The sequence below is a fragment of the Dioscorea cayenensis genome, unplaced genomic scaffold (assembly GCF_009730915.1).
Source record: "Dioscorea cayenensis subsp. rotundata cultivar TDr96_F1 unplaced genomic scaffold, TDr96_F1_v2_PseudoChromosome.rev07_lg8_w22 25.fasta BLBR01001333.1, whole genome shotgun sequence".
Taxonomy (NCBI): Eukaryota; Viridiplantae; Streptophyta; class Magnoliopsida; order Dioscoreales; family Dioscoreaceae; genus Dioscorea; species Dioscorea cayenensis.
The window spans coordinates 7340-27696 of NW_024087724.1; the positions used below are offsets into that span (position 1 = coordinate 7340).

The 20357-nt window shown below is 39.1% G+C and overlaps 1 long non-coding RNA gene and 1 other non-coding gene across 2 annotated transcripts; one reads left to right on the top strand and one right to left on the bottom strand.

Moving 5' to 3' along the window:
- Positions 1 to 439: 439 nt before the first annotated feature.
- On the bottom strand, positions 440 to 2576 carry LOC120256189. Its single transcript, XR_005535221.1, has 2 exons — positions 2286 to 2576; positions 440 to 669 (listed from the first exon to the last, which is right to left on the bottom strand). It is a non-coding gene; the product is annotated as an uncharacterized LOC120256189 (long non-coding RNA).
- Positions 2577 to 18609: 16033 nt separating this feature from the next.
- On the top strand, positions 18610 to 18716 carry LOC120256191. The gene has a single exon (XR_005535223.1). It is a non-coding gene; the product is annotated as a small nucleolar RNA R71 (small nucleolar RNA).
- The last annotated feature ends 1641 nt before the right edge of the window (positions 18717 to 20357 follow it).

The window sequence follows — 20357 nt, forward strand, 5'->3', positions numbered from 1 at the left end:
TATCATGTTTACTATCATAACTATTTACAGTTACTATGTCAATTTCACGTCTATACACACCATGATGTGACTTATAATAATTAATTAAATCACAACAAACACATCAAACATAGAGTACCATTTAGGGAAAAAACATTTTATTATCTATTGAGAAAATGATCAATGTAAGAGAGCTAAACTCTATCTTATGTTAGGGTGAGCAAGTTAAATACTTAACTGCAAACAAAAGCATCTTTGCAGCAAAGACAAATTTCAGCAAATTGAAACATCCCATAAAAAATATATTTCAAAAATTACCTTTTTGCCATCATAAAACTTAAGAAAACTTGGTGATATTATTACCTACAACGCATTCATGGTCCACATGATATAACGAAACTCTAACTTCAATAGCCTAGAAGTTTTCTTAAATTGTATCAAAATTACCCAAAGTTGTAGCTGAAAGAAATGAAGTTAATGAATTTCCAATGATAATAAAAATGGCCATCTACAACTGCAGTATTTACATTAGCATGTAAGATGCTTGAAGCAAATAGTTGATCTCTGCTCTCTTCGTGCTAACAAAAAAATAACTTTTAAATTGAATGTTACAGATAGCACATATAACCCACAATTGACCCTCAAGGGCTTCCAGTACCCACCATTGCGCTGGATCCAGGTAGTAACGACCTAAATAATATGATCAAGGGAAATGAACAAAAATAAATAAATAAAAGGCTCTGAAAGGTAGAATGAAAAATAGAAATTACATTTCATTCACAGTTCTACATCTCTACCCACACACAACTTTAATCTCAATTGCGGAACTTCTATAGCTAACTTCAAGCATATTTAGACTTGCCATTTCATTTTATTTCACCATCATCTGTAAACTATTTCCATTATGGCGAGAATGACAGAAATGAATCAAAAGATCTCTCATGGCATCATACATCACCAGGTGAAGAATAACACATTCAATAGAAATTGTGTAAGATGCAAGAGGAAGGAATAAATGAAATAAATAAATAAATAAATGAAGAGGAGATGAATATTTGACTTTAAAAAAAGTAAAAATTGGAATTCTGCATACTCATAAATAATAATAAATAAAAAAGCAATACTAATACGAAACAAACAATGGATGAATAATTAACCGATCACGCCAAAAGATCCGAAAAATAATGGGATTTCATATATTAACTAAGAGGCTAAGATCACCTTTGACATATTCTATGTGATTTGATATTTTTTCTAGCAGCGAGTGGGCAATCCAATAAACAACAGACTCACAAATATCCCAAGCCCACATCATATGAAGCTAACTTTTAGCTACATTAGCGCAAGACAAGCTGATCTTAAACATGGTCAGCGCATTTGAACTTGGCTAAAATTGATCCAATTTATTTATAATTGTTTACAGAGGTCATAGTTTAGTGAATATAATTTACAGACACACAATCATTGCAATTAAAATGATTCAGAGGTAATAGAGATACAGGCTTGGTTGAAGCATAATTTTCCTTGTATTCCTCGGAAGGAATTTATGAGAACTCAAGCTTCTCTCACAAACAAGGTCTTTTACAAACACCAAGAGACAGAGAATGAAGGATGGCCTTTATTTCAAACAAAATGATTATAATCAGAGTGAAAATGAATATCCACAAAGGTTAAGATTCACATTGTTTTTGTTTATGCAGATAATATCTTATCTTCCAAACAATTGTCATGCATTCTACGGCACATAATTTGACATGTCCATGCATTGTCTCTTCTTATATTATTAAAATTTTTAATTTTTGTATATTTGTTGTGTTTAAAAGAAAAGGCATGGGATTTGCTTCAGAATATCAGTATGGTGAAAGTCAATTGGCTGATGCAAAGCTACATCAAACCATAAGTATTGACACATTTAAAGAAATACACTTGAATTGGATAACCCCAATTCTAACACTTTCATGCTCAATTAGAACTATAACCACTCCTTTTACTTCAAGGATGATACTTGACTTTAAAGCAGTTTGATTTGTACTAAAAAAACTCCTGCTAGTTTTCAGCAAGAGGAAAATTTGATTCCTTGCCCTAAAACAATGATTCCTTAATCCTAAAGCTCACAAATCTCTAATTATTAGTAATAAATGAATCACATGGATAACTCCAATTCTCGCTCTCATGCTCAATTAGCCACTAAAATCCCAAAATATTTATAATTCAAGAATGATTCAGAGAGATGAATACACAAACAAACAAATTGGAATATATGAATGTTTAAATGATTGTCCAAATGAAATCCAACAGACAAATACCTAGCATGGCACGGATGTGCGATTGGAGAGAAACTCATGTAGGAACAAGAAGAAGCTACTTCTCGCCGTAGCCGTACTTATTGCGGAGGTATTCACGGAGGAGATTGTCGCGGGCGATGGTGCGAGCACGCTGTGGCTCGACGTTGACGTAGGAGAGATGGGCACCAGCGGCGAAGAAGGCCGTGCCAGCGGCGAATAAGCAAACCGTCGCAAACGCTTGCCGAGGGCCTGACGGAGAGCACCACATCGGAGGGGTTTATTAAAACAATGGAAACTTTTCGGCCAAGAGCTCTCCTGTAGTTTCGAATATAAATATAGATAATACACTACCAACAAAGTTCTGCACTAATGTGGGCAAGGGCCGGCCCAAACCGAAGGAACGACGGGAACAAATTAAACGGGCTGGCCAGCTATTTTTTTATTTTTATTTTAACTAAAATTATAAAATAAAATTTAAAAAAATAACAGAATATAAAAATTTTAAAAAATTAAAAATTAATAATAAAAATAAATTAAAATAAACTCAAAATAATTCAAAATAACGATGAGTTTCGGCTTGCACTTACGAAATCAAATTAAAAAAATTAAACGAAAAATTTTAAAAAATCCAATAAAAAAAATTAATAAATTAAGTGAAAATTTTTACAAATCCTTAAAAAAATCATTAAAAGAAAATAAAATAACTCAAAATAACTTATAAAAATTCAAAATAATTTATAAAAAAAAAATGAGAGACGAGCACTTAATTTTTTTACCTATCAAATTAAATTGCCTACCTATTCTATTGGGTGTGAGAAGAAGCAAAGCCAACCTAGTTCATTTACCTTAAACAAGAGCTATAACCCACTTACGTGTTCGTCGGGTGTCAAGTTCTAAATATTGCTAAGTGTCGAGAATTGATGTTGTGTGCATGCTTCCAAGTATCTGCATGAAACTTTCATTTTAATGTTTGGCGGTGACAAATCTGGAACATATTGTGTCCAACATGTTTTTACTTGTCTTGGAAATCTACTCGCACACTACTGTACACATAGGGCAAGCAACAGTATTCTTTACAATTATTTAAAAAATGGAATATGAATTTTCCATTGCCTAGCCACCATTGAAGGACATTAAAGGTCATATCTACATTGGTATTTTTAGAGAACCTAAAAGTGGTGTTCAAGTATGAGTTAACTTTTATGTACTGTGAATCTCGAGTTCTTCTTTGCTTAACTTTACTGAAATAATTTTCCCCCACTATTGCTGGATTGTCCTGCCACCTCAGTTTGCATGGCCATAATGAGAGCAATAGTTTTCATACAATTGAAAAAGTTGTGACCTAACATCCCTAACAATGGCGGTAACATCTATAAAAATTTGGACTCTAGTATAAACCATTGAATCTAACTCACTCATTGGCCACACTTGGGAGTCCTTACCTGCATTAAACACTTAAAACTTACAATAAGCCTCTATATATGGAGATAAACATTCTAATTTTTTGCTTAGGATCTAAAATAAATGCAACTAAAGCAATAGGAGGTATACATCTATAATAGCTCAACTACTTGGGCTTCATTTCTACAAGGCCCATAACTAATTGAGCATCTAATTTAAACTTTCACAATTGTTTAGCAACATCAATACTACCATACAAAAATAAATGTGCAGTGAAAAAATAAACTTGCGAAAATAAATTTGTACATGCATTATCCGTAACTCTAAAAAAAGAATTGTTATGTTGATATTCAAATAAATTAAAACCATACAAAAAATCATTAACAAAAGCAGTCAACAATGTCTTATGAGCAAATGGCACATTAAAAAGCCAATATGTAGAGTTTCATTTGGTTTTAACATCTTTCGAGAATTTTGTAGCTTTCATATTATTTGCTCAACAATAAGAAGCTCATTGTTTCATGAGGGCCATGTTCCTTTTTTTGTATATGATACCAAATCCCTAATTTGTCCTACAAATTGTTTTAAGGAACATAACCCGGTCTTCATATATAAGTTCAATACATGACAAGCTCATCTAATATGAAAATATTTGCCTCCACATGGAGGCCTCAAATATTCTTTTGTAGATCGAGGTCACATTAGCAAAGACATTATCAAGCGAAATTATAAAAATCTTCTAAGTGAAACTATATTCTTTGATGATCACAAGAATCATCCTATACATATTATTGGTTGTATAAGCCTTGTTGAATACCTTAAAAGCGATGAATGACTTTTGAATATTCCATGAGTCATCAATCCAACGCACTATAATACTCATAAAAGAATTTTCATGGAATACATCGGTCCATATATGAGCACATAAAGTAGTAGAAAAGCTATAAGAGTGAAAATACTTAGAAAATTATTATTTGGATGCACTCTCCACAAGTGTATAAATCGTAACAAGTAGTAAAGTGGTACCCCGTGAGGGGTAGGATTGTCAAACCATAGGGACTAAACTTCTAATACTAATTGCTCCTCTAATGTCTAGCAGATCAAGAATTGGCTGGTAAGAAGAAACACTAACAAGAAGAAAAAGATAAAGAGAATGGAATTATCAGGCAGACTAAGATCGAGTTTCCAACAATAAGAGAGCAATGCCCCGGGACAATCCCTATGTACTTTTGTGTATTGACTTGCTTCTAATGCCTACCAGGTACATCCTAAGATCCTTGCGGGTGCTCAAAAGCAATGTTGTATCTACGGCTATCAAATACGCCAAGTTTTGCAAGTGTAACTACGGGCTTCATACATTCCAAGTTTTGCAACTACACAAGGAAATCACAACTACGGTAATCTACACATGCCAAGTTTTGCACAAATAACTATGCAAATCAAGCATGCCAAGTTATGCAACACATGAATAAACACAAGAGCGTATCAGAACTCTGTAAATATTAAAAACAAGTAGTCAAACTACACTAAACAACATAGTTCAACATCCCGGTGTACCATGGAATGGTTAGTCCCTCATGATTTCATACAACAGAGAAAAAAGAATATATGCACTAAGATGAGAAATCATGGCTTCCCCCTTTTACAAATTCTCCTTAGTTAAGCTTCAAAAGCTTCATGGATGAGCTAACTCCATTTCTCTCGTGCCTCCAATTCGACCTTAATCCCATTAGACGGTGTGGTGAAACTTGATCATCATCATCATCAACGCTACCCAAGTGGAGAATAAAACCTCTGAACAAAAGATGCCAATAAACCCTAGATCTGGGAGTTCTAAAGGAATTTTCGAGCTTGACACGGTCTATATGCGGTCGTGCTTAGACCGTGCTTTTTTGTGGGACTTCTGAGCGAATCAGCTAAGTGTCATCTAGAGAAAATCACAGGGAGAGCATCACCGTGCTCTACCCATGCTACGCTTGATCAGGCCCGTGCAAGGGGCAAGCTAAACGTGATTTACCTATGAATAAATGGTGCTTCAATTCAGCGAATATCACAGAGAGGGAGCATAATTGTGCTCCCTTTGGAAGCACCCCATGCTTGGTCAACTGCTCAGGCTTCTTCACACAGCAATAATCACGATACGAATCTGCTTTGCCCGTGCTTGGCTTGGACACTTAGAAAAATCTGCATTCTTTGGTTGTTTTGTCCCAAATTTCACTCCTAATTGCTTTGAACCCAAAACTCCTGTACCACGAACAATACCCAAAATAGCATCGTATGTATCCAAAAAGTGCTAAAAGACAAGCGAAAGTATGAATTGGGAGTATGTAAAACAGGATACGAATTGCACTCATCAATTATCTAAAGATTGCTTTTTGGGTATTCCTTCTTGAAACCTTTTTGCATGATGGTCACAATTGTCACGCCACAAAACTTGACCATCAGACCTGACATGTAGATAAACTGTCACACGTTTATAGGACGAGGATCCCATAAGCATGCAAGGCCTCAAAACCTGCTCTTGAGCAAAAATAAAAACAAAAATAAAATACATTCAATAAGATAACAATTTCAAATAATTGAAAAACCACAAAGTTCAACATACAAGATTTAAGGATTATACCAAGACAGAAATAACAACTCAACTATCTTGGGGAAAACGTGATACTCAAAAGCCTGCTAATCTACTGTCAGATGTTTCTCCTAATCTAAAAAGAATTAACAACAACTTTATGAGCTTCGTAGCCCAGTAAATAATCTACTAAAATATTGCGATCATACACAGTTTAGAAACTTAAATTTAAATATCAAGAGATAATCATAATCACATACTTGGGTGCATTTGAAAATACAATATTTCAAATAGCAGTCTTATCATAATACAAGCCTCATAACCAAAGTGATTCGCCAAAATACAGTTCCAAAATAAAACAAACATTTATATATATATATATATATATGGAAAAAATGTCAACTAATGACGTTTGTAGAACATTGGTAGGAAAAAATCAAACAAGAGAAAGAATACATAAGAGAGAGGCAGACACAACATAGAGATGAACAATGCCATGAACAATGTCCTCCCAACTATACTTGCATTGTAATGGGCTAAGTGCAGTGTTGTTTGTTTATATTTTTTTGGGGTATAAAAATGGGATTCAATGGTCAAGATTGCATAGGTACTGTTTGGATGTTGATTCATTAGATGTGAATGCATCACTATGTAGATATTATATATCACACACGACATTTTTAGAAAGCACTGTACAAATACTGTTCATCACACTAGACATTGTTTAGAAGATGTGTTATCTAAGGATCTTCATAGATGACTACCCCTATATATATAGCATTTCAATTTAACTATTTATAGGTTGAATTAGAATACATATACAATTCTTCCAAAATTCAAAAATATATGTCTATATGTATATTCCATAAAATAACTGATGCTAGAGGTTGTTCGAGCAAAGCTAGAAATGGTAGAGCGTAAAAGCCTTGTGACAAAAGTATTTCAACATAAATATAAATTTAAAAAAATAGAAATGCTTTCTAATTATATGTCTCTCAAATTTACTATGGTTATTTGTTTTATCTTTGTGGCCTATGTTAGAAGCCTTTAATTGTTTCACCGATGAATTGATGCGAAAACTGCAATTTTAGTTCCTAAAAATTCATGTCAATATGGTCAAAAGTTTGACCAATATTGACAGAATTGAGAATAGTTGATTTGGAGACTATAAATATTTGCAAATCAAACAAATCTCAAAGGCAAAGTGTTGAAATATCTATACAAATGTCGAGTGTCATAGAAATACATAATTCCTAGCATATTTAAATTCTATAGGTTTTCTAAATTTCTATACAATAGAAATAAAAAAGGCAGAAGTAAATAATTTGGCATGATCTCATTATTTAAAGAAATCAACCCAATTTTATTCAAAGTAAATAAATAAATTTATAGGTAATGAATGTAGGTAAATAAATGATCAAGAAATAATAGTTAGACAAGTAAGAGATAAATAACTAAATAATTGAATAGTTGAATAAATAAACCAAAAAAATAAAGAAATAACTATTTTATCAAATAATTAAGCAAAAGAATAGGCACATGATACATGATGGTATAAGCTATGCATAAATTACCAAAAATTTTATAACTAAATAAAATACAAAAAATTGTATATGGATTACTTACCTGCTACTTGTTAGAACTCCGAACCCAACTCGAACACCAATTTTGACACCAAACAAAAGGTCCTTTAAACATAAAATCAATTCTAATAGCTCAATAAAATACTCCTAAATCACAATCTAAAATCTAACTAATTCTATGCCATATTGAGCTCTAGAGCAAAATATAATTTCAGCATAGAATTGCTCCCTTAATATATAAAGCATTTAAAACAATTGGTCCAACACCAACACAGAAATCAAGCTTGAAATATCCTTCCAAAAATTCAAGCATTACACCATCACATACCAATTCAAACACTCTTATCTAACAATTCCCCACTCTATAATTTAATCAATAAGAAGAACCATAGAATAGAGGTTCATGTCAAACAACAACTAGGGAAACAATTGTGATTAACATCAATAGTAGTCCGATCAATCCTCTATCTACAATCAAGAGGAAGCCCATTTCTAAACTCACAATACCTCCAACTTGGACCCCTAGAAAACAATATAGAAAAATATAATCAAAATTATAGCAAAGCATCCCTACAGAAACCTAGTGTGCAGTTCACCTATGCACATAGAAATGAGACAAAACATGGCAATTCAAATCGCTTGACACAAGCAACTAGATTGAAACTACACACATCAACTAAAATATGACATTCTTGGCAAGAAAACTGAATTTCAAAAGAGTTGGGCTACCTTGAGATTAGAGAAGGCTATGTTGGCAACTGACAAAAATCCTGCAATTAACTTAGCTAATAAACTAAAGCTGCATGACTTTATAGTGAAGATATTGTAATGCCCAAAACCATGAGCCCCCGGGATGTGACAACCGACATGACAACCTGATGAGGGATACCCCACCACTCAACTCTTGGGTCGCCACAAGGCTGACCAAACAAACCTGGAATCAACAATAATAAACACAAGTGCAGGGTAGAGGAAAACGAAGACACGCAATGGAAGTAACAACAATAACAACAACAGGAAACAATACTTATAAATGAGAGTTTAAGATGTGTTTAGATATATAACCATGTAATAGTGTTTTTGAGCGATAATGCACATATTGAGGATAATATACTATTCTAAGTGCGGGGAAGGGACATTATAGCCTTTTATGGTAGATATTTTTTTCCTTGTGTTTATATGCATACTTCATGTTGATTTATCATGGCTTATGATGTTGGAAATAGAGTAGGAGTCTCATTCCTCTTAGGGAAATCTAAGCATTTAGTGTATATTGTTTTTACTCTTCTCATATGTTTACTCTATCAATTTCTGGTTTATCTTTGAGCATATGACCTTCTTATCTAGTATGTTGGAAATTTAGACATGACCATTTTTGGGCAAGTACTAGTAGTAAAAGAAGAACAAAAAAATGGAAACAGAAAGAGATACCACAACTGTAGTGTGAAGCTACTCTTGAAAAGTCAAATATGATGTATGCCCTACTGGGAGAAAGAGTTGCCTTTGGGACTATGTGAAAGCTATTGTTCTAGAGTGAAAAGATGGTAGACAGTGTTTAAATCTTTGAAGTGTAAAAGTCAGTCTAGGGTGCCCTACCATGAGAAAAGGGCTATGACAACACCCCTTGCGTATGTCCCACAAGTGCACGGGTTTGTCGAGTAATAAAATTTCAGGTGAGTGGGTATCGTATCCACAGGGAGTAGGGAATAAAAATACTTGAATTGTTTCTTAACCAAGTGAAAGATGAATAACGGGTTTGTTAACAAGATGTAATGTAAACAAGAATAAAAGAGACAAGAAAGAGAAGCACAAGTAAAGGGGAGGTAAGGCAATCGATATAAATGGGGTATTAGGATATTTTTCTGCCTAGGACGATCGGTTCAAGTGCAAAACCTCTATTATGCTTCCTAACTAATGCATTAATGAGTCAAGGAGATCCTTCAATACATGGTACCAAATCTAAGGTCAACCATGCTTGACTCTATACATGTCCCGGAGGAGAAATCGAACAATCTCAACACCTTGCACTCGTACAGAATGGCAATGAGTTCTAGGGATTCCAAGTGATAAATCCTTTTCCTAGATGTAGACCTAACCCTTTGGTCCAGGTGGAAGGTCCCTAGTCACAATTAAGCCCTAGGTGCTAAAATCACTTCAACGCTTCACTCCGTTGCACCAGCAACTAAGCCCCAGCGGAAGGTCATCCTTTAGCCCATTCACTCTACTATGACCGCAAAGAACTTGAGAAAATGGAGGTAGAATAAATCACACCTCTATGACCGCAAAGAACTTGAGGGGAAAGGGCATGCTTCGCTACCTCTCCACTCACCCTCTCAACCATCTCGAATCTATCTTTGTGGAGAGTCCTCTACTTATCCAAGGGTCTCTTTGTCCGGCCTAGGATACATCTCGCCTGATCGGTGCCGACGAAAGCTCTCCCACTAACCTTCTTCCAAACGGAGCGCGATGTCAGAGCCGTTGACAAGGTCCCCTTGCGTATATCCCGCAAGTGCACGGGTTTGTCGAAGTAATAATCCCGGGTGAGCGGGTATCGAATCCACATGGAGTAGGGAATAAAAATACTTAATTCGATTCTTAGCTATGTAAAAGATCAATGATAATGAGTGTGACAATGATTCAATTCTCAATAGTACAAGCAACAAGTAAGAGAGCAAAAGTAAAGAAGGGGGTAAGGCAATCGATAAAGATGGGGTACCCGGATAATGCTCCACCTAGGATAATTGTTTCAAGTGCAAGAACCCTCTACTATGCTTCCTAATCAATGCAATGGTGAGTCGTGGAAATCCTTAATTACATAGTCCCAAATCTAAGGTCAACTATGCCTAACTCTATACATGTCCCGGAGGAGAAATCAAACAATCTCAACACCTCGCACTCGCATAGAGTTGCAATGAGCTCTAGGGATTCCAAGTGATAAATCTCTTCCTAATTATAGACCTAACCCTTTGGTCCAGGTGGAAGTTCCCTAACCACAATTAAGCCCTAGATACTAAGATCACCTCAACGCTTCACTCCGTTGCACGGGCAACTAAGCTCCAGCGGAAGTTCATCCCTTAGACCATTCACTCTATTATGGCCGCAAAGAACTCAAGGAATGAAGGTAGAATCTATCACGCCCGAGGGGAAAGGGGACACTCCCTGCACTCTCGACTCACCCTCTCAACCCTCTCCAACCTAGCTTTTGTCTAACGCTCGTGGTGTGTCACTCACTCACAAAGGTTACCAACAAGAACTCTCAACACTTAGTGTCACTCTAGGGAAATGTTCCATACATCAAGCATTCAAGGTTGGAACTCACAATAAACATCAATTTATTGAAAGCATAATAAAGAGGTTCAAAGAAACAAATACATCCTAGGGTTCACAATACCCGAGTACCCATTAGGGGTTTAGCTCTCTATGGAGCTAAGTACAATCAAAGAAATAGAACGTAAAAGCAATGAATCCATAAAGAAACCCCCTCGATAGTCGTGTTGATGGTCTTGTGGAAAGTCCTCTACACGTCGTCTAAGGATTCCCTCGTCCGGTATAGGATACGCCTCGACGGAAGCTCCCCTACCAACCTTCTTCCTAAGGAATCACGATGTCAGAGGCATAGAACCTCTCCAAAACCTTGGCCAATACCCCTCGAAACCTTAGCCGAAGGCCTCTCTCAAGTTGGGAAAATGATAGAGAAAAGAATCCCAAAATCGGGGCTAAATCGGCTTTATATAGGGCTGGAATCGGGCGACTATACGGGCGTGGATGCTCCACGCGCCGTGCAGGGAATTTCCACACGGTCGTGGATAATTTCCACACGCCCGTGTGGATTCTCTGCTTTCTCGGTTTCTCGGCCGTACTGCGAGTAGTCTTGCTACAATATATGCTACAATGTCTGCTACGATGATTCAACCCTGAATAGCTTCCCTAATTCCATACTTTCATCGGGGTAACGCATAACGGGCACACGTTCACGTCGTGGATCACTTGCTTCTTCAATGGTGTACACGTTGGTGGAGCCCTTGTTCTATGTGCATAAGTCGGAATGCTCGAATGTGACTGACTTTGTGCCCCTCCAAATGGATGTGCCCACTCGAATACGAGGAGGTTGGCACCCACTTTAGCATCTCACACCTGACCTATGTCTTCGCGTTTGAACCTTAGCAAGATTTCCTCCAAAATTGGTGCATTATGATCCACATTGACCTATTTCCTTCATATTCGTCCTCACAACCCTACCTGCATAAAAGTAATATAAAAACACACATATTAGTGTAAAAACCCGAGAAAAGTAATGCTCAACATAAGGAATGAACGCTTCGCATTCGTATCACACAAGCACTTATCAAACTCCCCCACACTTTAGCTTTTGCTTGTCCTCAAGCAAACATTAAAACATTTTGTGCATTAATGAAGAAAATATTGAAAGTGCTTGACCTTAGGTTCACCAAGGTATACAACGAAAGTATTCTACAATTAAGGAAAATTTTAACACTAAATACGAAAAAATCAATGCTCCAGCTAAAAACTTGAATCAAAAAGGACAACAAACCCAAATTTCGTGTATGTGTGTGAACTCATTCAAAACAACCCAAGATATACTCCTCAAAGTTCTAAGTGCAAGGGACTTATTTATCTACAAAAGTGACAACAATTTCAAAGATGGTAGTAGTTTCACACATTCTCTAAGGTAGCCCTTTCCAAAGCGGCCGCTAAGGTGGCTTTCACACTTTCGAGGTGGTAGCTCTTTCTACCTGAGTGATAGCTTTCACTTATCCTATGAGATAGCTCTTTCTCTCATTAGGGCATAACTAGTATCCAACTTATGAGAGTAGCATCATACTTCATAGGTGGTAGCTCTTTCCACCCAACAAACACAAATAAACAATAAAACTATTTTGTTCCTTCTTTTCATTTTCATCATTTTTTTTTTAGAATTTAGCACAAGAAAAATAAACCTAACTAGTCCTTTTAACATCGAACATGAGTTTCCAATAGAGTTCAAAGAGTGAGTAGTACACTAAGTGTAACTCGGGCAAAAATTCCTAAAAATTCAAGCAAGAACTAGAGCATGAAAACATTCAATGTTAACAATTCTCCTAGACTTAAGAATACAATCATTGCAACTAAGGTGAACCTCCATTGGCTATGTGAGCATATATCAATCAAGAATAATAGAAAAAGATGTGCGCATTATGAAACTCCCCCTCAACACTTAAGTTGTACATTGTCCTCAATGTACACATGCGAGCTCACTCAAAAATATATATATCATTCAAAAAGCAAAATGTGGGAGAAGCAATCAAAACAATACTCCCCTGACTCCTAATGTTGCGTTTGATGAAGCTAATTCCATGGGAGTAGTGCTCCGACGGGTTGATAGGCTCACACGGCCAAGTGCCTCAGCACCTTGGCCGTGCCCATGACTAAGTCTCAATTCCCAAGAAGACAAGACCATCTGCACGCATACACGAGGGGGTTCAGTGAAGCTCAATAAAGACAAAATAACTCGAGTGTATATAAAAGATGAAGCAATGAATACAACTCGATGATGTGAAAAATGAAAATAAACTCAGAAGGAGAATCCTTTACGAGTGAACAAGTCTAAAAACAAGAAAAATAAAATAAAATGCAAGAAAGTAAAGGAGAAGTCAAGTGTCGGTGCTGCTCTTAGGCTCCTGTGCTGCTGCTGCTGCTGGAGATGCACATGGTGGGTCCATCGGTGCTAGGGTCGAGGATGGAGGTGCTGGAGGAACTGAGGGTCTGGATCTCAGTAGATCTCGTAGAAAGTCGAACCGGGCCATAAGATCTGTGTAATGAGCCGACTGTATAGCCCGGAGCTCCGCTACCTCAGTCCGAATCTCTCTCACATCGGTCTCCAACCTCTCAATACGATCATAAGCTCGAGTACCCGGTGCTACTGTAAGGTGTGGGAATCTGCTGGACACCCACCCAGCAGTAACTCCTTCGCCTCCCCGGTGGTCTCTGCGGTAGTCAGTAGCAAGAATATAGACTCCCGCCCAAACCTCCGTACTCAACCCTCATCATCCCGATCAGTATCAAAGCGCAAGAGGGTAGGCACAATCGTCCTCTCCGCACCACGTAAGGTGTCGCCCAAACACATGCCCAAAAATAAGTCCGGTGATATAGGGGCCGACAAATAATAAACTCACTCGTCGAATGACCACAGTGCTGCAGAATATTCGCTAGTATGAACCCCAAGTGAAGTGGTATATTGCGGGCCATGGAGTATAAAAAGAGAAAAATCCGAGCTTTGGTCAAAAGCAATCGTGTTATCTCGCTCGACCTATCACGGACCCGCTGATAACTGCATGCAAATATCTGTAGCTGAACCGGGATAAGCTAGAGGCCTTCGACAACCCCGGTTCATACTTAGGGGTGGCAAAACGGGTTAGCGGATCGTGTTCGTGTTGGGTTGACCTGTAAATCTGACACGTTTAACCCTGACACGAACACGACACGATTATTAAACGGGTAATTTTTTAGAACACGAACACGACACGTCTAAAACCCGTGGTGACACGACACGACACGTTTAACACGTTTAAGTCTTAAATAGGTCAATATGACCTGTTTATCTGTTTAAAACATGACACAACACGACACGTTTAACACGCCACACGACACGACACGTGACACGAATTTTTAATCAAAATATTTTTTTAAAAATCCACACTGACATTAAACATAAAATACTTAAACATCATATTTGCAGTGAGAATAATTCAATTAATTTATCAAGTTTACTATCAGACACATTTACTTATTCATATTAAACTGGTTAACCGTGTCATATACGTGTCAACCCGTTTATGACACGAACCCGCTTAATTTAGGCGTGTCATAAACGGGTCGACCCGTTTATGACACTAACCCGTTTAACCCAAACCCAAACCCTCCTAAGACCGTGTCGTGTCGTGTAAACGTGTCGTGTCAAAAATTGCCACCCCTATTCATACTCCGCATGGCCACACAAAATCCTATACGCATGATATGGAGTCACTGTTACTGGAAAATCTGCCGGTAATTGTCCATGCTCCACTGTACCTGTGTAAGCGACGTCGTACAGGCCTGTCCGAATTGAGAACTCAGTGACACTCATGGAGAATGGATGTCCGAATGCCTGAAACTGTATCGCCTCCGTGGTGTCAAATCTCTCGTGCATCAAACGAAACTCAAAAGACGCTAAAACCTCAAGCGTCAATGCGCGGTAAGCTGGCTCACTAATTGCCAATAGCCTCCTCCAGCTTCCCACTGCTAGCATCTCATCAATTTCATTAGCCAGCTTGTCACCCTGCTGAATATCTTTCAGTACTTGCAAATCCGCGAAACAAGTCTGACCAAACCCGAGTACTGAAAGTCTCTCAAATCGAGCTTGTTGCTCGGGGTTTGAGAAGTCCATTTGTAATGGCTCGGGTGGTGTGAGTCTGAGACGCTTCACTTCATTTTTCTTCACGCTGAGGTGCCATATCTGTAGTACAAAAGAAGAAAACGATCAAAGAATCTCAAAAGCAATATATTGCAGACTTCCACACGGGCTTGTGGAAATTACCCACGCCCATGTAGATCTCGCAGGCGTGAAACTCCCGCACGAGTGCACAAGAACTCTAAAAATTCAATTTAAAACCACTTCTAAATGCTTCCTAAACATACACCATGCACGAAAATTCGCAATGAAAGATATTTAATCTGTGAAAAACAAGAGTTGGCGAAGAAAAGAGGATAAAAAGGTTACCAAAGAAATATTGTGAAAACTCTAAAAATCGGTATGATATGTGAAGCAAAATCCTCCAAAACAACGATGAGCTGCCGGACAGATGATTAGAAGTAGTTTTCAGGCAACTGGAAATGAAGAATGAGACGGATCACAAGCTTTTTAAGGAAGAAATCGCGTCTCTTTGGAATTCTGTGCATCCACACGGACGTGGATAATTTCCACACGCCCGTGCACCTCACTTCAAGAGCACCACAGGGGCGTACACACGTCCCTGTGCTCTCTCGGGAAAGCACTCCTTTGACTCTGACCGCTCTCACACGGGCGTGTGGAAAATACCCACGCCCATGCATCCGACCCACAGGGGAAGACGCACGCCCATGTGGCTTCTCTGGACATCCAAGAAAAATACTAAGTGTTATACACGCCCGTGCGGAAATTCCGCACGGGCGTGGACATTCACATGCCCAATTCACAGGGTCAACTGCACACCCCTGTGTTTTCTCGGGATGGAGAGAATTCCTCTGCAGAGTTTCACATGGGCGTGTGGAAATTACCCACGCCCGGTGCATGGTTTACAAGGTTACTCACAAGGGCGAGTCCACGGCCCTGTGTGCTCTCGGGAAAATCTACCCAACTCTGCATGAATTCACACGCCCGTGCGGAAATTACACACGGGCGTGTGACAGTCGCATGGTTGTTCACAGGGGTAGCCGCACGCCCCTGTGCCTTCTCTGAATGAGATCGCAGTGCAACCCCCACGGGCGTGTGGAAATTCCACACGCCGTGTGTTTTCACTGGATGACTTAGAAAAAATCTGCAGGCTCTGCAGAAATTCTCTGAACATGTTTACACACTCAGAGCCTGTCCTATTATGCAAATTTTACCAGTGAAAAACACGAAATAGAACCCAAACGACCAAACTTTCACCAATTCAACATAAAACACACGATGAATTTTTAAAAACCCACAACAAAATCGCAGCACAAGCATCTAAAAATTAAGACACCAACACTAACAATTTACTCAAACAGACTAAACTAAAAGATAAAGAAAAGCATTGCTTGGGTTTGTCTCCCAAGAAAGCGCTTGTTTAATGTCACGTAGCTTGACGTATCTTGTCTTACCTCACGGGGTTCATGAATGAAAGTCGCCCTCTTACCCATGACTTGAAAGCATGATGAGCAAAGTCTCTTGGGGGTAGAGGGTGTATTATCGGGCTTCGTAATACCTATCAATGGTTCATCCAACTTTTTTGGTTCATGTACGTCTCCAACAGCCTTGGAGCGTTTTCGGTGGTGTCTTCTAGCCCTCTTCACTCTCCGGAGCACCTTCTTCACGATCCCCGTGGTAGATGATACTTCATCCATTGACCCAAGCATAATTACATCTTCATGTCCCTTCTCTTGGTCGAACAAACCGTCATACGGATCCGGATTGAACATTTCCTGCATGAATAAATCAACAAGCTCATTAGTGTGTCTAGAAAGTATAAACTGTCATCAAAATCAAGAGAATGCCGCATGGCTTCACCAAGGCGGTATGTGAACTTGTCATCTCCAACTCTCAGTGTGAGTTTTCCGCCGTCCATGTTAATCAATGCTTTGGAAGTCCGCAAGAACGGTCTCCCAAGTATCAAGGCTACATCCGCATCCTCATCGACATCTAGCACTACGAAGTCAACCGGAAAAATGTACTTGTCCATCTTGACAAGCACGTCTTCAATGATACCTCTCAGATGTCGCACCGTTCGGTCCGCCAATTATAAAGTCATCCGAGTAGGCCTAGGCTCTCCCAAGCCTAGCTTTTGGAAGAAAGTGTATGGCATGACGTTGATACTTGCCCATGAATCCGCCAGTGCTATTTCCTCACCTAAGTTGCCGATGTTACAGCGAATGATGAAGCTTCCCGGGTCTTTCTTCTTGTTCGGCATGTTCTTTTGCAGCACCGCCGAGCATGAAGCATCTAGCACCATTGAAGCACTCTCCTCCAACTTCCTCTTGTTAGTCAACAAGTCTTTCAGGAACTTCGCATACTTAGGCATTTGAGCTAATGCCTCTACAAAAGGAATGTTGATGTGGAGTTTCTTGAATAAACTCAGGAACTTCTTATACTATTCATCCCCTTGGTCATTCTTCAATCTAGAGAGATAAGGGATTCTTGGCTTGAAAGGTGGGGATGCCACTCTTTCTCTTTCTTTGCTCCCTCCTCAACCTCTACAACCTCGGTGCGTGTTCTTTTCGGCTTCTCACTGAAACCTCCCTTCAACCTCACGACCACTTCTCAAAGTGATCGCCTCACATGTTCTCTAGGGTTGGTTTCCGTGTTGCTTGGTAAACTTCCATGTGGCCTTTCGAGAGAGACTTTGCAATTTGCCCCACCTGATTTTCAAGGTTGTGCAAAGAGGTGGTGTGATTGCGAAGTGTAGCCTCGATCGATTCAAACCCGTGTATTTGCAGATTGAACAAATCTAGCCAAGTGCTTCTCTAAATCCGTCATTCGGGTTTCCAAGCCCGAAATTGCTTTTTCCACTTAAGGGCTTGTTGTTGTTGGAAACCCGATGGCCCCATGGCCTTTTGTGGTCCTTGATTACTCCATGAAAAGTTGGGATGATTCTTCTAACCTCGAATTGTAAGTATTGCTATATGGGTTCCCTTTGAGGTCTCATGCCATTACCTACAAAGTCAACGTTTTCCATCGAAGAAACATCACCAATAACGATCGGGCAATCGGAGGGAGCATGTCCTCCACCACAACCGGTGCAATTGGTCACAATCGCAACTCTATTCGAAGCTATGAGATCTAGCTTCTTACTAAGACTCTCTACTTGCGCCCGCCAATGAGGGTTACCGCATCAATTTCATGGAGACCGGCCACCTTTTTCTTCTTCCTAGCATTCCATTGGTAGGTATTTAACCCCATTTCCTCAATTACTTTACGAGCCTCACTGGGGTTTTGCTACCTAAAGGTACCTCCTGCTGCGCATCCAAGAGTTTGCCTTTAGTACTCGGGTTCAAACCATTGTAAAAGGTTTGAACAATCATCCACTTCGGGAATCCGTATTGTGGACACTTTCTCAGGAGCTCTTTGAACCTTTCCCATGTTTCGAATAAAGACTCCAATTCCAATTGAACAAAGGACGAGATCTCATTCCTAAGCTTTGCTGATTTTCTGGGAGGAAAATAACGGGCTAGAAAAGCTTCTACCATCTCCTCCCATGTAGTGATTGATGCTCTAGGTAATGAGTGTAGCCACTGCTTCGCTTTCCCTTTCAAGGAAAATGGGAAGGCTCTCAATTTGATGGTATCATCCGTCACCCCATTTATCTTCAGCATATCGCACACCTCGAGAAAGCTCTCTATGTATCTGTTTGGATCCTCATCGGCCAAAACCGTTGAATTGTATGGATCGCTGCGACATATGGATGAAATGCCGGCTTTAGCTCGAGTTCGAGTATGATCGGGGGACGCACTAATACTCGATTGTGTCCCCAACACTCGAAGATCCGGCATAATCGGATAGTGTTCGTTGTTGCTCATTTTGTTCTCGCCATGTTTTTCGATTCCTCTCCTTCCAAAATCAGCTTTGAATTATCTTTGTTCTTTTCACAGGTTCTTTCCTTTTCCTTCTAAAGTGTATCGTTCAAGCTCGAGGGTCTCCTTCAATCAATATTGATGGATTCCCTCGGGTCATAACTCTGAGCTGCACCAAAAAGAAAGAAAAAGAAAATCAGAACGATGATAGAATAAGAAGATGTGAAATAGAAAATGTGGTGAAATAGCAAAGAAAACAAAGTGCAAAGTATCTCTAAACGCCTAGCTCCCCGGCAACGGCGCCGAAAACTTGACAAGATAACCTTGCATATATCCCGCAAGTGCACGGGTTTGTTGAAGTAATAATCCCGGGTGAGCGGGTATCGAATCCACAGGGAGTAGGGAATAAAAAAATACTTAATTCAATTCTTAGCTATGTAAAAGATCAATGATAATGAGTGTGACAATGATTCAATTCTCAACGATGAAAAACAACAAGTAAGAGAGCAAAAAGTAAAGAAGGGGTAAGGCAATCGATAAAGATGGGGTACCCGGATAATGCTCCACCTAGGATAATTGTTTCAAGTGCAAGAACCCTCTATTATGCTTCCTAATCAATGCAATGGTGAGTCGTGGAAATCCTTAATTACATAGTCCCAAATCTAAGGTCAACTATGCCTAACTCTATACATGTCCCGGAGGAGAAATCAAACAATCTCAACACCTCGCACTTTTCGATAGAGTTGCAATGAGCTCTAGGGATTCCAAGTGATAAATCTCTTCCTAATTATAGACCTAACCCTTTGGTCCAGGTGGAAGGTCCCTAACCACAATTAAGCCATAGATACTAAGATCACCTCAACGCTTCACTCCGTTGCACGCGCAACTAAGCCCTAGCGGAAGTTCATCCCTTAGACCATTCACTCTATTATGGCCGCAAAGAACTCGAGGAACAAAGGTAGAATCTATCACGCCGGAGGGGAAAGGGGACAATCCTGTAACTCTCGACTCACCCTCTCAACCCTCTCCAACCTAGGTTTGTCTTACGCTCGTGGTGTGTCACTCACTCACAAAGTTACCAACAAGAACTCTCAACCCTAGTGTCACTCTAGGGGAAATGTTCATACAATCAAGCATTCAAGGTTGGAACTCACAATAAACATCAATTTATTGAAAGCATAATAAAGAGGTTCAAAGACACAAATACATCCTAGGGTTCACAAACCCGAGTACCCACTAGGGATTTAGCTCTCCATGGAGCTAAGTACA